Source organism: Lissotriton helveticus, chromosome 2_1, assembly GCF_964261635.1.
Source record: "Lissotriton helveticus chromosome 2_1, aLisHel1.1, whole genome shotgun sequence".
Lineage (NCBI taxonomy): Eukaryota > Metazoa > Chordata > Amphibia > Caudata > Salamandridae > Lissotriton > Lissotriton helveticus.
The window spans coordinates 1,041,506,583-1,041,527,935 of record NC_136059.1 but is presented as its reverse complement, the minus strand read 5'-3'; positions in this window follow the sequence as shown (position 1 = coordinate 1,041,527,935).

Genomic DNA, 21,353 nt, shown 5'->3' with positions numbered 1-21,353 from the left:
CTCTGTTTAGATCAAAAAAGGAGGATATTTGACCATTAGCACAAACCGCTGCGCGCGGATGAGAATAAAGTAGGGAAATTAAGGATATAAAAATGGGACCGAAGCCAAACCAGCGTAGGGTGTGAAAGAGATAGGTCCATTCGACCCTATCAAACGCCTTTTCGGCATCCAGGACAATGGCCGCAAGGGGATGGGGCAAAAGGCGGGATTGAGAAAGAATATTGAAAAATAGTCTGGTGTTGTAACGACCCTTGACAAAGCCCGACTGTTCCTCGCTTTATTTTTGTGTTTTTATATTTATGTGTTTATATTTTTTTTTATGTGTTTATATATGTGTTTACTTAAACTTTTAATAAAGCTTTTAAACTTGAATAGACTCTGTGGTTTTTAGTCCTCCAGACTAGAGTGACTGAGCGAAAAGTTTTGCAATTTTTGCAAGGAGGAGTCCGTGCCGCTGACACTACCAGGTTTATTTATACAGTGTGCCAAACACGCCACTCTGAAATATTATTACTCTGGTCTTTGGTGTCCATAGTTCGGTTTGTGGAGAATTGTCCCTGCAACAGTAGGATTATTGATGTTGCTCCTATCTAAACACTATTTCGAAACAATTAAATTAGGAATGCTTGGACAACAATAGGTCCTCTATATTTAAATGAAAACTTACTGGGGCCAGCAAAGGAGCACTCGCCGCCCTGGCCTGCATCCTCCTCCTTTGGAGCCACTGCATCCGATTTTTCGGTCCGCTTGCCCCTGGGCGGACCTGACGTACAACATGAAAGAATTAACAGAAAACATTGATGATTGCTGCTTGCCGATGTCCTTGTCAACCAAATCAAACATTTAGAAAGAACAAGAACCTACTATTTCATCCAAAAAGAGGGCTACAAAGGAAGGACTGCACCTGAGCCTCTACTCTAGGGGCAGATTTACAAGCCCCTTGCAGCTCTTTTGCTCCATTCTTGCGTCAATTTTGTGACGCAGCGCCACAACAAGAGAGGCGCCATGGTGTGGCGTATATTAACAACGTGACGCATATGGGAGATGCATCCCATTCTAAAGCCCTGCGCCATTAGGGAGCATTCCAGCGCAAGGGAGGGCGTTCCTGCGCAGGAACGCATGCTAAAAGTGGCTATGGGGAATATATAAAATTTCAATCAGTCATTTAGGACAATGATGCGTCACTGAAACCCTACACCTGCATGAAGCAGACTTACGGCTTGACGCAGCATTGCTGGAGCTGCGCCATCGTTGCAACGCAACTCCATCAATGAGCCGCCTTTACGGCACCGATGCGTAACGCTTCGGTGACATTTTGGGACCATGGTGTGCCGCATTGTAAATACGGCGCACCATGGGTGGTGCTGGCGTGCCGCACACTTTGCAGGGATGCGCAGGTAATTGCTAATCTGACACTTAGGGGCATACTTACGAGTTCTGAGCTGGACACCTCCAGATGTGCACCAGAACAAATGCGTAACGCAAAACTAACCTTGCGTCACGGCAGATGCGCCGCTATTACAATGCGGCAAACCCTGGCGCAAGGGTAGGCAGATGCGTGACGCATCTCGTGACGAAAGAGGGGCGCATCTCTAGAGTCGCGTTGCGGGCGCGATGCAACTATAGCAGTGCTCAGGGCTGCCCAATACTCAACATACCGCATCAGTCCTTACGCCTGCTTCAAGCAAGCAGGCATAAAGAATTGACATAGCAGCGTCACGGAAGTGCCTGCGTTAAATCTTGTAGATTTCACGCAGGCACTTTTGCGAGGCACACATCTGCTTGACCGCCACCCCCCCGCCCCCCCCTTGCGTGGGAACGCACCCATTGTGGCGCAGGCCCAGGCCTTCACGTGGCGCATCTCCTTAGATGGATCACGTTGTACATGACTCGCAGGGATGCGCCACGTTTAAGTCACTGTGCGTCAGGTAAGGCAGTGTAAACGTGGAACAAGGGGCTTGTAAATCTGCCCCTTTGTGTCTAGCATTACGCAGTTCTGTAAAATACACTCATACATTACTCAGCCCAATTAAATGAACACAAAATAGAAAACAAATAAGCAGTGGCACCGGCACAGAGAAGGAGAACAGTGCACCTGAAATGCACAGAAGATTTTGAAATATTAATTTACCTCTCTTATCAATGTAATCACCAGCAGCATTATTGCTCTTTGTAAAAAAAATTAAAGCAAACATTTGCAATATAACACAGTCACACAGAGCAGGAGAAAAAACAGAGTAGTGAGTGATGAAAAAATGCTACTACTACTCACCAAGCCCGGGGACCTCCACTCCCAGCACGTCTAGCAGGTCACGCTCTCGGTCCAGGATATCGGTCCAGCGGTGGGTGACTTGATTGTAGGTGCGCTGGACCCCCGTGATCTTAAAAAGGGCCCGGCACACCTGCCCCCACCGCTTCCGTCGCTCCTGGCTGTTGGTGTAACCAGCAGCGATCCTGCCGCCTGCCGCGATGGTCCTGGGGAGACGGCGCTGCACATAAAAAACAAGTGCGCCCACCTCCTCAGGGCTGAAGATCTCCCGGGGCACCACCATTTCCGCCCTCAAGCGACCACACGGGAGCCGGGCACGGGCTGCGGTGCCCGTCTTGGGCAGCTTGACAGCTGTCTTGACCATGTTCTGGGCAGGTGTTAGCAGTAAAGAAGAGACAAAATGAAAAAGAATAAGAGTAGGGAAGAAGGAAATAAAAGTTTAAAAAAGTAGTTGAAAAGTAAACAAAAGTAGCCTAAAACACAAAAATATAGATCTAGAAAAATAGAGGGATAGAAAATAAGTTAAATAGATCAAAAAATATTAAAACAAGCAAAGGATGGCAGAGATATACAGAGGATAGAAACACCATACCCAGACACATAGGAATGAATGAAAAACAAGATGGCGGCCCGATCACGTGCGCGTAAGTAAGTTCGCACGCGATTTCTCTCGCGAACTCGTGCGAACTTGCATTCGCAAGGCGCGCATTGCGCGAGATTACACATAGCGGGCGGAAACGGAAATACGTCACGCAAACAAAATGGCGGCGCCCATACTCAACCTTGGGGTAACTCGCACGAGTTTGCGGCTTCCACGGGCGAGTTCGCACTACGCCGCGCCTCGCGAATAGGGCGAAATTACCGAAAAATGAGTTTTGCAAAAGCAAAACCAACGAGCAGGTGCAAAAGTTCGAGCTCATCATTTGTAACCATTTACCTGTAGTGCTTCCTGAAGGGGCCCTCCAGAATCCGGTTGCCTACTTGCAACTATTGTGTGACCCTGCTCTGACAGTCACAGAATAGTTACAAGTATGCCATTGCATCCTGTTAAAAAAAAATTATATTGCATTTGCAACAAAAAGGAAAGGGAGCAGACAAGCAGGTGCCAGCCTTCATTAATGTCAGTTGGGGCAGGGCAGGTGTTGTTGTTTGCAAAACTTAAAGCACTTAGCAGGTGTGCACTCACTGGTCAATCAGAGGGTGTTGTGATGACACCGAGGGTGGCATGGGTGTGCCAGCCAGAGGGTGGCATGGGTGAACCAGAGTGCCAGTGTTGACAGAGGATGGCAGTGCTTTGCTTTGCCCCAATAATGTACACTGGTGAACCAGAGGGTGCTGTGATGACACAGAGGGTGACATGGGTGAGCCAGAGGGTGGCATGGGTGACCAAAGAGAGTGCCAGTGGTGACAGAGGGTGGCAGTGATGAAGAAAGCCTTGCAAACAGGCTGGGCACGTAGAAACAACAAGTTCGCAAAACTGGCGACCCGACAAGTAAGTTCGCAATTTGCGAAATTGTACAAAACCCTCGCGAACTTGCAGAAACCCGTGCGAACACAAACACCCCCAAAAAATCCGCAAATCCGTGAGAATTCGCGGATTTCGCGGATTTTCGCAATCCGCAAATACGCAAATTCGCGGATTGCGAATCCGCAAAATCCGCCCATGCCTTTGAGTAGTCGTTTAAAGAGTCCAGTAACTTTTGCAATCCAAAAGGTGTAAGGTCCAGCATTACAATGTCATCTGTGTATAGCAGAGCGTGAATACTATGTGAAGCAATCTTTGGAGGCAAACTAGAGCATTGTTGCAGATGGTACGGTAACTCACTCAGATATAGTGAAAATAATATTGGTGCTAAAAGGCACCCTTGTTTGAGGCCATTAGCAGTTTTGATTGATTTAGTTAGTCCTTTTTCACTCCCCATTTGCACCTGGGACCAAGTGTTAGTATGAAGTTTAATTACGATCTGCAGTAGATATTCAGAAATTCCCAGTCTCCTTAATTTTTTCCACAGTGTAGGTCTGTCTACGCGATCGAACGCTGTAGAATAGTCAAAAAACGCAGCGTACACTGGTTGTGATTTCTGTACGATGTATTTATCTAAAATAGTCTGGAGAATTGATATGTTATCAGTAACTGAATGATTAGGTCGAAAGCCTGCTTGGTACTTAGGTATTAAACCCTGCGAGAAGGCCCAGTCTTTTAGTCTATCCAAGACCTCTGCAGCGAAGATTTTTCCTGTAGCGTCCATCAACGCTATTTGGCGATAGTTGCAAGCGATATTTTTACTCCCCTTTTTATGTATTGGAATTATAATACTCCCCTGCCACGACTTTGGTAGTCTCCCAGTACTGAGAATATAGTTGAAAAGCGGTAGTAACATCTGACTCCATTCTTTAGGGTATGACTGCAAAACCTTAATGGGTATTTGATCAGGACCTGACGCTGCGGTACTTCTTGCTTTTCTAATATGCATTTCTATAGAAAATGCTGTAGTTTTTACTATCGGAATTGATTTGTTTTCCAAAGTAATGTCAATGTCTTTTCTGTCTGATTTAATTACATTTTCTTTATATAGGTCGGTTAGATAAATTTCCCATTCCTGCGGTGGAACTGGTATAGCATGCAGTTTCTTTTTTGTTCCTGTCATTTTGGCAATCAGAGACCAATATTTTCTTTGATTATATTTTTTAGCCGCTACTTGGATATCAACCCAATTTTTATCCTGCAACGTTCTTTTTTGGCTAGTCTTCTCTCTTCTTAATTGATTTTTTAATTTATTTATTTCTTGTTGAGTTACAGGTGAAAAATTCAGGTATTGCCCTCGAATAAGTTTATTGAGCTTCCTCGTGGTCACAGTTCTCCTGGTTGTATTTTTGTTGGACATCTTGTAATTTCTCTTTTTATCTTGTTTTATCCTATCTAAGAGGGCTCTCTTAAGATTGATAATAATACATTCAAAGTTTGTTATTTGGTCGTTAGAATGTATACTAGTTAAAAGTTGACTATGTGAGATCATTTCAGTGATATGGTCTAAAGTCGCTGAGTTCCAAAAAATCCGTCTCTGATTGTTGTTAATTTCAATATTGCTTTTATGGAACATGATTCGATTTGACGAGGAGGGCTTTACCGACCAACCAGTATTTAAGTGTAAAAGAGCATGGTCGCTATCATCTGAAAAGATAATACTCAAATATGAAACTGTATCCACTAGTTCCATACCGCATATTATGTAGTCAATAATTGTTAGAGATCCTTTCCCTCGTCTTGTAAAAGACGCCGGTATATCTCCATCCACATTGCCGTTCAGAATTGTCCCATTTAGATTTGGCAAACATGCTAGTAACAATTTTCCTCTTTTGTCAGAAGCTTTCCCTTTAGGAAATATTGGGATAGATAGTTCCAGCGATTCTTCTTCATATAGTTTTGCCCATTTTCCGATCTCGACATTAGAGATTTTTCCATTCAGGTCACCCATGATTAAATATGACATATTTGCTCGATCTTCGATTATCTGTGCAATTGCATCCAAGGTTTCCACAAAAGTGACGTCCTGGTTGGTGCCAGGAGGGACGTACATATTAAAGAGTAGAAAGGCCTTTTTTTGGTCTAGGTTATGAATCTTCAGCGAAACCTTAATACATTGGAAGTTATCAGATTTGGACTCAACAACTTCTTGGAACCATGAATGCTCCTCACTCAACAAAATTGCCAATCCGCCCTTTGCGTGGCCTCGGTTTGTAGCTTTAGCCGGAATATCGTAGACATAGTAGCCCATCTGGTTAAAGGATGTTATTGCCCATGTTTCCTGTATAGCTAAAATATCAGGATAATTTTCGAGTGCTTCATTCATTTTGTTATTTGTTTTTCCGGCTATGTTCCATGAAGTGATCGTTAAACCATTGTTAAACAGTAAGTTGTTGTTGGTGAAATAATTTATTACTGTTTAAGGTCTCCGAGACCCAAGCCCAAGACTTTGTATTTTTTTTTACCTCTTTTACTTCTTGATCTTGGCTCCAAACTTTCCTTTCACCATTATTCACCTGAATTTTCAAAATGTCCTTCCTTGCAGGCGTTAATCCTGAATCATCTTGGCTAGAGTTATTGGAATACCAATTCTCAATTGGGGTATTCAAGTTTGTGCCTAGGCCAGTAATCTTGTTTTTAATTTTAATTTCCTTAGGTAAAAATCTTTCGATGACATCATAACCGCATTTGTGTAATGTTTCTTTTTCCTTTATAATAATCCCAGGAAGAACTGATGACCAAAACGCTACTTCCGCTATTTTACGATTTTCTTTTATGGGGAAGGTCACCAAATCTATTTCTTTGCTGGTTATAGTTTGTAAAGGATGTATTTGCTGTAGCAAATTAATTATCCTTCCTCGATTTAATGGTAAATTATCGATAGGAAAGAGTTCTTCAAACTGTAAACGGTTAGTCAAGATTTGTTCACCGCCTAGTGGCATCTTCTTATTATTCTCGCTTATTTCCTTGTTTGTCTGACCTGCTCTATCAATTACTTTGGAAGGTATATTTCCATCTCAATGTGTCTGCTCTAATTTGGAGAATGTAATTTTGAAATTTTATGTAAAGCGTTTTGGCAAGTTGAGGTTGTACATCATTCAAGAATGGTTCACAGTGTGGGAAAGGCCTACTAAGTAAAAATTGTGCAGATGGCCTGCTCAGCCTAGGATTTTGGACTGAACTGGACATGTCGGAACTAAGGGAAACTGAGAGAGCAATCGAACTCCACTAGTTCCCTTAGACCCTCTCTGGAACAGTCAAGTTCATGTGTGGTCCATATTCTCACCCAGAAGAGCAAAGGTCTCAAAACCACCAAGTGCTCTAATCTCTTGAGACCAATGACTTGGTACAAAGGGATAAGAGATGTACAACTGGGGAGACATAATAGTGATCTGATCACCTTCTTCTCTCTCAGAGTAAGCTTATCCACATTTTTAAACCCCCATAATTCTGCTCCATACAATGCTGCTGCTTGAGTCTTACACCTACAGACTTCAAAAGCCAGCAGGATCGCTCTAAATATAGTAGCTTTGTGATTTTTGAATATTGTCTTCGAGATCTGAGCTAGAATAACTTTGCTTTTGTTAATGTGAGGGGCCCAAGAAAGCTTGGAATCGAGCTTTATACCCAGGTAATCAAATATGGGTACATGGCCCAGCTTTTGTTATTGTAGACCTATGTTCCTCTTGAAGTTCATATGTGGTCTGATTACCATGTATTTTGTTTTAGTAGCGTTAATTTCTAGACCCTTAGTATCAAAGAAAAAAATTAAATGATCAAGTCGCAGCTTGTACTACCTGCCATGGTCTTTACCTTTTATTTTAGAGCACAGGCTTTGCCCACCTCTCCACCACCTCCTCCAGGGGTAGTGACTGTAATACACCCCGCCTGTCTCACATGCTGTCCTTCTGCGTCTTCTTCATATACCCGTGGCAAACCAAATCATTCTTGGCCCTCTGGCCACTAATGACTGAAAAAGCGACATTTCCCTGCTTGCCCTCAGGTGTGCTATCATCAGGCCCTGGGGCCAATAGACATTTCCCAGTAGCTCGCTCCCAGCGGCAAGCAGGTGTCACTGTGCTCCTCGTGAGTCCTTGAAGAGAGCTGGCGATAGAGCTAGCATTGCCCCCTCGAAGGATTCACCCAGAGCAATTCACATCTCTCCACCTTCTGACTGGTCAGCAGCCGCGCTCTCCACCTACTCCTGGAACTGCACGGCTGCTCCTACATGATTGCCGCAATATCTAATGAGCCTCCATGGCAAGCCGCATCCCCCGAGCAGCTACTAAGGGTTTTTCTTTTTTAGTAGGAATCTCCTAACCATGGCCCAATAATTCAAGGCTGCCAGAGCACCTGGTCCACTTGGAACAACTCCTACCTCACAGCAACGAGCAAGCAGCAGCCGCCACCTCAAGAGCCGCTTCCCTTATAGACGTCACTATATCTACCCAGGCTTGTCTAAGAACACTTGGCCAAATAAGGGCATCCATACCTACAGAGCACAGCATGCACAAAGCCTCCTATGCCAACTTGCAGGTGTTAGAAGACATCTCTTCAAAATTTCTTATAAAATGCCCTACTATACCAACCTGAATAGCTAGCTGCTTGATTAACTTACCTCCGACCCCACTCACACAGAATGGAGTCTTCAAGAAGCTGGAACTCCCTCCCTCCCCCTATAAAGCCCAACTCATATGGCCCTAACCTATCACTGTTCACTAGGCAATGCAGCCTGTGAAACCTGCACGAAGTAACCCGGGGAGACTGGTTGTGATCCTGCACCCCCCATCCCCGATTACCCCCCCCCCCACTCCCCTCCCCCGCACACACCTTCTCCGGTTAGCCTCACGGTTTTGGTGCTATGTGATGGTCACTGAGGGTGCACATGTGTTCTGTAGAGTGAAGTATAACAATATCTTAAGTATCCAAATGTTACTCACTGTTTCGTTTTTCTTATGCTCTCTCTTTTGCTTTCTTTCTTTCTCTCCTTCCTTTGTAATTCATTAGGTCTCTCCTTTACACTTCTTCTTTATGCTCTTTCAGTTTTCCCTTTTTACCATTGTTCTGCAGTAGTGATAATGAATAACAAAAAATAAATAGGTATTGCATCTTCCTCTTTGCCACCTGTTTCACCTGTTCCTCTTCTAAAGGTGAAACAACAGAAGCTTGCAATTGAGCTGCAAGCATCTAAGTAGGTCACACGAAGCAGGGGAATTATTTCTCCCTGTGCCTGACCTGTGCTTTGTTACTGACACAGGTCCTATATTTTAATACCTCCCAAGCACCCCGCCTACCTTCAGATCAACCCCCACTTCTGATGCTTTTCCCGACAATAGTCCTGGGCAATTCACAGGATCGAAGCACTTTGTTCTGTGTCTAGTTCTGCACCGGCAGTAACTCTGTATAATCTCATGTTCTCTTTTTTTTCACCAGCAAAAACCTAAAGGGCTCGTCTGCGGTTAGGTAAGGACAAAACGCTGCTCTACTGGGATTCTTTCTTTTTTATATTAAACATTATTTGCTTCGCACAATGGCTTGCTATCATTAAAGGAAGAAGAGATAAAGAGCCATCCATGAATGCAGTGAAACTGACCTTTGCCATTTCGCTGCAAAGAAGATCTATAAATCTAAGAGCACTGATCGACTGAGCATTTTGCCCTTGTGTCATTTTCTGAGTTATATGCTCTTGCTCGGGGCTTGAGCAAAAACATTTTGAGTTACTTTCGAAAAGCTAAAGTTGATTTTGTAGTGCTTTGTGTTCATAATTGATTTTATGTGCACAGGAGCATGCTATAGTTGACTTAAGTCACTTTACCAGGTCAGTCATGATAACTGAAGTTAGTCACTTTACCTCATCAAATGTTTTTGGTGGAATGATATAAAACGAATCACAGCAGATTTCCTTTGATGCAATAATTAGTCACAAAATGAATTTTCTGTCCAGATAGCTGAGGCTGGCATGTTCTCACAAACATTAGGCAAAATAAAATTAAGTAGGGATTTTGAATGTACTGCCATTGCAGTCTTTTTCTTGCCACTGTCAACAGAGAGTATTCACAAGCAAGTGAATGAGGGAAGTGGCCATATCCAGGACACTTCCTAATTGCGTTGGATTCCAATTGCTGGAGGATTCTGGCCAGCTGAGGTGTCACTCAGTTCCACAAAGCGGAACCAGTTGTATCATGTTGATTAAAATGCCTGTCTCCGTTTTACAGGCTAAGAGTGTATTGCTTGAATCTTGAGCACTATGTGCCAAGCCTTACCACCACAGAGAATAGTCTTAATGATCTTGGTCCCAATCATGAGTTGGCTAGTAATACTGTATCGTAAAGACAGGCCCGATTTTGCCGATCATGTACGGTATCACCATTCAAGTTGCACTCCATTACGAGCTTTTGGGCCAGAAGTGTGCTTAGAATGTATGTCAGGGAATTGCAGGCCCCTTTACCGCATGTAGATACCTAGGGGCATATTAGCAAGAACCTCATTAAAGTTATCAGTGTTACCAAAACGACGATAATGGGCTTGCTAATATGCGTTATAGAATTCCAATAGAAGCCCAGGTTAGATGTGCAGGACTTGGCCAGTCCAGATATATTGTTACAGATCTTCGAGGTATAACTAGAGAAGGTCTGTTTCTTGTATTTGTATTACACACTGATCTATGCTCAAGCCCCAGAAAGCACTACTGATAATATTCTGTCTGAAAGATCTGCTTGGCTGCATATAAAACAGAGCCATTTTACTGTGGTATGCACCATTTTAAGTTTGGGAAATGAGCTAGTTTTCATTAAAAACACGGTTATTCAAAAACTTTAGCTTGTTATTTTGACTAAGCACTTGTTTACAACTGTCACACATTCACAAATTCTTGCATTGATGGTCAATTTATTGTCATCATCATCAAATACTAAGGATGCCCATCATATAACATGGATATGCACCATTGTTGTGCCTCTCTTAGTCTGAATTATGCTCCGAATTGCCACAATTTATCAAGGCGGGCCACATCATGCACAGGAATGCCTGCAATAAGACTGCAATGAGCCATATTCATACCAGGCACTGCTAGAACATTATTAAGAATGGCCATAAATTGCCATAATGAACCACTATTAGACACTTGTTTACAACTGTCACACATTCACAAATTCTTGCATTGATGGTCAATTTATTGTCATCATCATCAAATACTAAGGATGCCCATCATATAACATGGATATGCACCATTGTTGTGCCTCTCTTAGTCTGAATTATGCTCCGAATTGCCACAATTTATCAAGGGGGGCCACATCGTGCACAGGAATGCCTGCAATAAGACTGCAATGAGCCATATTCATACCAGGCACTGCTAGAACATTATTAAGAATGGCCATAAATTGCCATAATGAACCACTATTAGAACAGGGACTTCAAAAATGTTGCAAGAATGGGGGTGTGGTCTGGCCACGGTGCAGGACGGCTTCCTGACACAAGGGGCTCTTCTAGTCCTTCTTGGATAACGTAGGAAATCCTGAAGATACTGAAACGGTGGCCATGAACCTGTATAGTGGCTTCACTAAGTAGAGAGCAGACACCGGAGCACTGCGGCGCTAATTAGGTGATTTGCTGACACACTTGACGTGCCTGATTTGTGTTGTGGATCGGTGACAGATAGCTCCGTAGACTCCGGACTCACACAGGCCCGCTTGTTTGGTTGACTTGACAGCTCGAGACGCCTTGCCTCATGTTTCTCTTCAGGCGGAATACATTGGTCATGCACCACCTTCAGGTGAATGGAGCGCGGTTCCCGTCTGACAGGAATTTCTGAAGCAGCTTTGAGCTCCTGCGCAGAACTGCGACTGCTGCTTCGTATCTCAGGTCTGGCGGCGGTAATCATTTTTGGAGTGGCAGCTGCACTTTTTGAAAACCTCCCTTCTTGGACATTCTCTTTGTTGTCAAGTAAAGGGAGTGTACTGATTGAGCTGTGAGGAGGCTTGTTGTCTTTTAATGCTTGCTGTTTTTTTCCCTCAACTGAAACGTTATTAGTCATTTCTGGGAAATTATTATACAGTGCTATTGCGCTTGGAGGACATTTAGATTGACTTTGAGTGCCTGGATTTGGTCTCCTATGTGCTGTTTACTTGAGAGCAGCATTTGCCTCACTGAACTCTGTTCTTTGTCTAAAGAGCGACTCCTGTTTGAATTCTCTTTTATCACCAGATAGAGAAAAAGTGCATTGCTACATTTATTGGGTGGAGCTCACTGGCCTTGAACTACTCTTGAATGGGGCAGACCGTTGTTAGACACTGAACGCGCCTGAGGTGACTTACGCACTTCTGTCTTCCACTATCTGATGAGGCAAGAGGATGGATAATTCTATAGCGGCACTGTCGTTTTGAGAGAATTTTTCATTTGGAGCTACCTGGGCCTGTATTACGACCTGCTGCCGTGTGTTGGAAATTTCTGAGAAGATTTTGTGTTCCCTGTTGTTTGGAGATGTGTTCTGCATCATTGATTTAGTAATGGCTTTCTTCTCCTCAAAAAGGGAGGACCAGGCCTACACCACTATTGGTCAAGGTGCTCTGCCCCTTCATTGAGCAGCAGTTTTTGGATGCGCTCTCAGAGCTCTTACACAGCGAGAGCCACGTTTACCTTCTTGGACAATATTTTTCATACTGACGACCCTATCTGGAATACTCCTCAGTATCATTCGGCAGGAGTGCTGCATTGTAGATAATAAAAAAGGTCAGACTGGCAATGCCTTCTGGTAAAGCGTCTGGTAAATCCGCAAAACAACCTTCTTATTCTGAAATCCTAAATCAAGGTTGTCCCACCTCAGAAGCTTGGAATATTACTCCCTCAGCTCAAACATCATTAAACCCTATGATGTCAACTGCACCAGATTCTACTATGGAGCGAATACTTCAGGGAATCACTGCTGTAGGACAACGTTTGGAGGGAATGGAGACGTCTATATCTGCTCTCACAGCTGAGACAAAATCCATACGCACAAACATCGCTAGATTTCAGAGTCGATTTGATGGTCTTACTGAACGGGTTGTCGCAGTGGAGAATAGCCTTCATAATATACCAGACTGAGACCAAGAACTTCTTTTCCTTAGGAGCAAGTGACTGACTTTGAAGACAGAAACTTCTATGGTTTTCCGGAAGGAGTAAAATGATCAGAAGCCACATCTTTTCTTAGAACAACTCTACCAAAAATTACAGGCCTTACCTTTGATCCGCCATTAGAAATGCCGAGAGCATACCGTATTAGTCCTTTAAAAGGAGGGAAAAACAACCATCCACGCATGCTTATGGTCTGCTTTCTGCGTCATGAGCAGGCCCATCAATTATTTATTGCGGCTTGTACGTATTGTCCATTTATAATTCAGGGTCATCAGTCCAAATGTCAGTGGATTTTTCAAACGAAACAAATGAACGTCACAAAGCCTTCCTCTCTTTTTGACCCCGTTTGTATCAATTAGACATCAAATATTGCCTTTTTGAACCAGCATGTTTGTGGGTTACTAAGGATGGCATATCCAAAGACTTTTTTAATCCAGAGGATCTACGACACTTTTTAGACAATCTCACTCCTCAAAGCATGGAATGCAATGTGTCTACACCTGAGCTCTAAACTCCACCTTCCTCACTGCTCTCCAATAAGTCTTTAGATGAATTTCGGCGTCACCCAGCTAGGACTCAAAGTAGAGGATGGGATCTGGATAGACATGAATGCTCTTTTGAAGAACGAGCTCAGGCCCGTCAAGCAGTAGCAGCTCTAATGCAAGCGAGAGACAGAGATAAATCATGCTCTCCCCTAAAGTCCCCACCACACCTGAAGAAGGCGTTTCCTGAACTCTGATTTACCAATTAGCTGATCAATATTAAAGAGCAGATTGAAGAGATCTATCTTACTGCCTTCTGTAGCAACGACTTGATGAGTATCTGACTACATACGTATTATGTTATGCATTATTTGCTGTATAATGTTCCTGTTACATCCTATACCTTTTCTTGAACCCTTCCTTCCCTTCCCTACCTTCTAACATGTTTACATGATAAAGTTTCACTACTCTTATAGTGTCATGAACATTTTTTCATCTGGTTATACTCTTCGTACTAAACATTTTTAAATGTTATGAATGTTATAAATTCAAACTTTATCTATATACTTGAACTTTTGCTTAACTTTTATATATCATATTCTTCACAGTGATTTCTTTGGATTTCTTTTTATATACTCTTTTTCCTTTCAATAAGTAATTATGATGATATTTTTACTATTGATTTATCTAACTTGTCATGATAATTAGTTATGACAATATTTAAATAGATTAATATTTCATTGTTATTAATATAGTATGAAATATGTTTAATCATTCTCCATATAGGCTAGATTTTAAATGACATAGTTTTCTCTTATCTATTTCTTCAGTTTCCTCTGGTGTCTTTAACCTGAAAGTTTACATTATAATTCATATAATTGCCTATTTAATATGTTGTTTTGCTGTGCTAATATTCAAATTAGATTAGATTAAAATATTTATAAAGCACATGGCTGCCTCGGCAAAAAGGCATCCCAGCTCTAGAGCAAGACAAGGCAGGAGACACAAGCAGGAGTTAGACCTGAGAGAAGAGCCAGGTTTTCACGTGGCGTCTAAAGGTCTGGTGATCAGGGTTAGCGCGGATGTGAAGGGGAAGAGAATTCCAGAGAACGGGTGCCAGTCATCTAAAGGAACGGCCGCCAGATCTTGCTTTACGTATATGAGGAGTACGTGCAAGACACTGGTTCGCCTATCGCAGCGCACGCGATGGAATATACAAAGTGCACAGATCGTCTAGAATGTCTGGGGCGATTCCTGACTTTATGTTGTGCGTGATGCAAAGCGTCTTAAAGCTAACATGCTGTTCGATGGGCAGGCATTGAAAACGGTAAAGAAGGTTAGAGGCATGGCTGAATTTGGAGAGGGCAAAGATGGCTGTGCTGCCGCATTCTGGGCCCGCTACAATCTCTTAATCACAGATTTATTAGATCCGAGAAAAAGCACATTGCAATAGTCCAGACAGGCCAGGACAGACGCTTGAATAATCAGCTGGTGTGTTTGGGCATAAAAAAGACCCAAAATCTGTCTCAGGCCACGCAATAACCCAAAGCATTTCCCGGCCACTGATTTAGCGTGTGTTTCAAGATTAAGATCTTTATCTAATATTAAGCCCACATTTTTTACCGTAGGTTTAGGATCAGGGGGGTCACCCAGTGCCGAGGGCCACCATTCGTTTGTCCATAGATGGGAATCTTTGCCAACCAGAATGATCTCTGATTTGCTGGAGTTCAATTACAGACAGTTGGCTGTCATCCATTCTGCAATGGCAGAGATATCTTCTTTAAATTTTTGTATGTCTTGAGTGGGATTTTTGGACAAGGCGATCACCAGTTGGGTGTCGTCGGCATATGCCACCAGGGAAATTCCTTGTGTCTTAGCCATCTGAGCTAAAGGGCTCATATAAATGTTAAAGAGCGTAGTGCTCAGTGCAGAGCCCTGGGGAACCCCACAGCGAAGAGGGTGGACATGAGAGGAGAAAGGAGGAGATGTCACTTGAAACGTCCGATCGGCCAAGAAGGAGGAAAGCCATGGCAACGCAGTATTTCTAATTCCTATCTCCTCCAGGAATATTGACCAATGAGCGTTGTCATGGATAAAACTAAGATGGCTTTCATAGTTTGTTGATGGAGTTTGTTTTACACTCAAGAAAGCGTCTGAGAAGCGAGATCATACCAGGTTAGTTTGTGGAAACAGAGAATTGGTATTGTAAAGACGTTGTGGTGCAACAAAGTTTTTTAACATTAGAGCTGTGCTTTTAATGCTCTGTTTAATTTTTTTTAACTTTGGATAGCTTTGGACCAATTTGGTGATACGTTATGCGGCAGAACTGGCATGTGAGTGGGCTTTATGCCCTATCGACGAATTCACACGGGATGTAAGGTTATATAAGGTGACAAGTAAATTGCACGGTATTCAGCATACTAGATGGTGCGACATACATAGTTGTTAGAACTCACGACGAAAACGTTGGTTTTTGGTGATAATATAAGGTACACAATAGTAGCACATAGCGTAAGGAACGTTTAGATCGTACAATGTTTGTGATTTTATTTTTTTATTTTTTATTTGTAGTATCGTTTCCTGATGAAGGGCAGTTTGTAATGCCCGAAATGCATTGGACTTAAAATAATGCCGCATTTGTAAAATGAACTGAATGGATTACAAATGACTTACAACAGAAGCTGATTCGAGAAAAAAGTTAAAAAGAAAGTTGAAGTGAAAACATGTGAATAAAACATGGAAAATATACAACACTAACACGATGTCAAGAACACTCTTTTTGTATTGAGGGGAGAAAGGTGTGCCCACGGGGATGCTTCTAATGCTCCATTAGAAGCACGTTTATTTCTTCATTTAATACAACCGCCTTAGGATGTCAGACGCCTCCTGCGGAGCACCCAAAGATTTAAAACATTCTATAAGATTGGAAATAGCATAAGCGGTGCACTTGCCTCAAATATCCATTACCAAAATGCCAACAACATGTCAAGAATGAGCCACTGTTATACTAGGGTTGTCGCCAAGAATACCCACTATTTGTCAAGTGTGGTCCTTTATTATGAGAGGGACAGACAGCATGTTGCCTGGCATGCCAACAATGTGTCAAGGATGAGTCCCTAATAGTGAGACTAGCCAGAATGTCTCCAAAATGCGTATATGTCAATGCTGTGCCACTGTACTGCCATGGACAGCCAAATTGCAGCCAAGAATGGCCACTGTTTTTGTTCAGAATGGGACAATATAACTTTCCAAATGCCCCCATACCTACCATGTCAATGGGCAGAGATTTATTCCAAAAAGGGGTTATAGTAACACCCATTCCAGGGTGGGAAAAGTAACACATCACCCCCAAACCTCAAGGAGTTCTAAGGGAGGGGTTTTCTACAAGGAAAAATGTTTTCCCTACTGAGAAAAAAGATATAAAACAGAATTTGTACCTCAAGCTCTATGTTCCCTGTATAATGTAGAATTAGGAATTGGAGAAATAGAATCATGCAAATATACCTTATGACATTTTCAGTTGTACATCTGGAAACCTGTACCAGGCACAACTTCCATGGCAGACTCATGGGAATGTTTATGAATTCCAAAAAGGAGTAAAAGTTGTAAAACTGCACCCTTTCATAGAACTTTTCTGTGTTGATTTACTGCTTTTTTTGTGAATTGCCCCATTGTTTCCTGTTATACCTATGTGGCAATCTGCGGCATTTGCGTTTTCACATGAAGCTGAGTGATAATTGGAATGTTGGTACTCTACTCAGTTGACCTTCCTCGAATGGGAGTAAGGTGACTTTGGATCTGAATGCCAACAAGATAATGATGTGCGCATAAATGAAAGGAATGCACCTAATAGGATTTACACATGCCTTAAACAGATTATGTCTACTCATTTTCACTCCCATTCATCCTAAGTAACAGGAAACAGTGAGGTTTGAAAAGCTAATGTTTAAGATCAATTGTACTCTTCCAACTAGTTCTAGTTTGACTTTGAACCCTACCTGAAAAGGGGTCCCAGTACCTATTAAAAGAACCTTGATGTTAGGTTTAAGGCTGGTTTTTATGTGGAGCTGTGAACTTTTACCATGTGCTGAGGGGTATGGGATAATATGATGTCATGCCTTTAAATCTTCTGACTACACACATGCATGTGTGCGTATGTGTGTGTGTGTGTGTGTGTGTGTGTGTGTAATTACAGATTGATTAAGGTATGCCAAGTATATGTATTGAACTCCATATAGTACCATTAATATAATACCAATAATTGAAAAACTGAACACAAAGTGAATCATTCCAGTACAGGATCTACGCTCTGCAAAAACAACACTTATATAGTTAAAAGAGACACTGAGTAATATTAATAAATATTTTTGAGGGTAAAATCTTTATCATATTAATTTATGTAATTTGTTGCTTCATATACATCTTTTGATGGTTTGGCTTGTTCTTTGGATCATATAATCAAGCTACACCTCTGACTTGGCTCTTCCCAAGGATGTCCCTGAACCCCCCAGAAATGTGGTGTCTCCTCTCCTTTGCTGTGAGAGATCCATATGTCATGTGTTTTCATAGTACTGACAGATTGAATGAGGCCCCCAATACTGTGCCCCCCGCACTACAGGAGCTTCAGGGACAAGCATTACGCCCAGGGCTTTAAGTGGGCTGGGTCTGTCTGGGTCGGAGCACCAGTAGTTATTTTCAGGGGGGCTCGAAACGGGTCTCTATCAAGCTCTATTTTTGGGTCTCGCAAACGTAGTCCATTTTCTTTTTAAAAATTTGACTGCAGTGTGAGAGCATGCACATGGCTCACTACTAAGAAGTAGAGACGTCATGCCAGGTGAGCCGCGTTGTAGGAGAAGGGAAATCCTTTAAAGAGAGCCATTTTCTCTCAGGATTTCCCTTCTCTATTTGCTGCGCAGGAGCTGCAACATCATCGTGGGATGATTAGGAGAGAGATGACTAGGCGCGCAACGCCCATTGCCCTGGGCTGAGACAGCTTCCCGGACGCACACACGCAGCTGCACCCGAGTACTTCACAGGTCTTTGAAAGATCATTTGCTTGTAAATGAGGCTCTGCTGTTTCCCCCCCCCCTTTTTAGAGCCCCGGCATCCCCATTCTCCCTATTGCTGGGAGAATCAACCCCCCCCCCCCCCCGAAATTTGGCTCTTGTTGCGCCTCTGGTGACGACCACAGGCAGCCAACTCCAGCACAACCCTGCTCTGACCTTTCACAGTGTCTTGTTTTAGTGTTACGAAAACACCCTTTTTGCCTGGCTCACTTAGTTCTCACACCCCCTCTTTAATATGAAGATAGTAGTGTTAGAATTACCTTTATATTCCTATACTGTGCTTCACATGGAAAAATAGAAGGGCAGCTTCTCAGAACCCCAAATTAGCTGTTTGGTATACTCTCTCAAATGTAAGAACTACAGGTATTCAGTATCTGTCAGTCACGGCCAATTTAAAGCAGTGTTCCTATATAGAAATGGACAAAAGGTTATGTTTCTGAATTAGCGTCTTACACTGAAAAGCTGGTTTACATTTCTTTCGCTGGATCAACCTTTGTTTAAAACACCACCAGAGAAGGGTGGTGAACTATGGTCCACAAAGAGCAACTGAAAGCTTTCTTGTTCTTTATCAGAAACATCTGCCTGTCAATGGTTAACACCAGCCTTTTCGGCACATTAAAAGCTGGGTGGATGAGTATAATACGGGGTGTTTAGGATCGGGGGCTGAGGGTGCATGGAGAGAAGGACGGAAAGGTGAATAAAGGGCGAGTGGATGGATAGCCAGATGGATGAATGGATAGCTAGATGGATGAGTGAATGTATGGAGGTATGGATGGATGGAAGGATGAATGGATGCATGGACCAGTACTCAGGATAGGTGGGTGGGCTGCTAAATGCTTAGGATAGGTTCTGGGACAGATGTATGTATGGATGAATGGGCGTATGGATGGATGTATGGCACAGTGCTTAGGATAGGCGGGTGGGCTGATAGATACTTAGGATAGGTCCAGTGACACATGTATGTATGAATGGATGCATGGATGGATGGCTGGATGAATGGATAGATGGATGGAAGGATGAAAGGATCAATGGACCAGTACTTAAGATAGGCGGGTGGGCTGATAGATGCTTAGGATAGGTATAGGTGCAGGGACAGATGTATGTATGTATGTAGGTAGGAATGTATGGATGGATTAAAAGATGGTTGGATGGTGCTGGGCTTAGGATGGATAGATGCAGTGATTTAAGTAGGCCGGGTCTGAGCACCTGCAGTTATTTTCAGGGGGGTTCTAAACGGGCCTCTATCAGGCTCTATTTTCGGGCATCGCAAAGGGAGCCCGTTTTCTTTTCTTTTTTTCTTGGACTGCAGTGAGAGCATGTACATAGATTTGCACATGCTCGTTTTGCTCACTACTGAGAAGTGGAGACGTCATGCTAGGTGAGCCACGTTGTAGGAAGGGAAATACTTTACAGAGAGTGTTTTCCGAAGGTAGGATAATTGGGAGTGGATTTTCTTAAGCACACAATGCTAGTTATCTTGATTTAGACCATGCCCCTACTTGGATAGGCCACACTGTGGTGTCTTAGGTTGAATAAATAAATAAACTGGAAGCAAGTAATCTTTACGTAGGTTTATTTAAACCTCAGCCACAAACGCCCAGAGTCAACTGACTCGCAATACAGTCAACATTCCAGAATCTAGAATTACAGCATGGAACAATATGACATATGAAAGAATAATTTAAAGATACAGGAAGAGATTACGAGTGAGACACAACATCACACATCTCCCTTCGCATCAAAAGAAAGAAAATAAGAAACAAGAAAAAGATTAAACATAATCTTTCATGTACATTGGTGCACTACATAACCTCATACTTCTCTTACGGGCAGTACAAGATGTAGAAGGTACAGATGCAGAGAAATTGATGACATTAAATGAATCATTTTCATTAGGTAAATCAGAAACAAAAATATTAGATTTGTCAAGCACAACACGACTCTTATTCCATATCCTCCCATCCTGAGTTTTAATGGCATTTTTTAAAACCTTTATTACCGGTCTCACATTTGTATATTTGGACCATGATTTACAACCAACAGGAGCTTTTATTCTAACAAGATCACCAACTTTAAACTCTTGAGATCGAACACACTTCTTCTTGTCAAAATAAATCTTTCTCAATGTCTGTTTATCCAACTCCCTTTCTCTCCATTCTCCTATACTATTATCAACCAAGCCTTTATTCATTTTCATCCAACCAGGACACCACAAGGTATTGGGTATCCTACCCTTGAACAATTCAAAAGGAGACCTCCCAGTAGAGGAATGAGGAGAACAATGATAAGCATTTATTCTCTCTTGAAGGGTTAAAATCCAGTTCAAACATTTGACCTTGCCAATTGAATAGAATCTTTAAGAGTTTTGTTGACCCTCTCAACAGCTCCATTGGTCTCAGGATGATATAAAGAACATCTCTTATGTATGACACCACATTTGTTTAAAAAATCACAAAACATATTAGAACAAAACTGAGGACCATTATCAGACAATAAACTATTAGGAAAACTCTCCCTTTTAAACATTTCTTCTAAAAACTTAATGACAGAGGTTGAGGTAATGTCTCTAACCGCAGTCACTTCAATCCACCTGGAATACAAGTCAATGAGAACAATCAAGTACGAGGTATCTGAAACACCACTAAGTGGACCTAAAATGTCAATAGCAACCTCATCCCAAGGATGACTTGGCAATTTCCTGCACACCATAGGCATCTGCCTAGTTTTCAGAATCTTATCGCTAGCAGAACATTCAACACAATCCTTGACTAATCTCTCCACTTCTATATCCATACTAGGCCACCAAAACTGCAAACTCATCATTTCCTTCGTTTTTACAATACCCAAATGACCATTATGAACATGAGATAACAGTTTTTTTCGAATACCTAAAGGAGGGA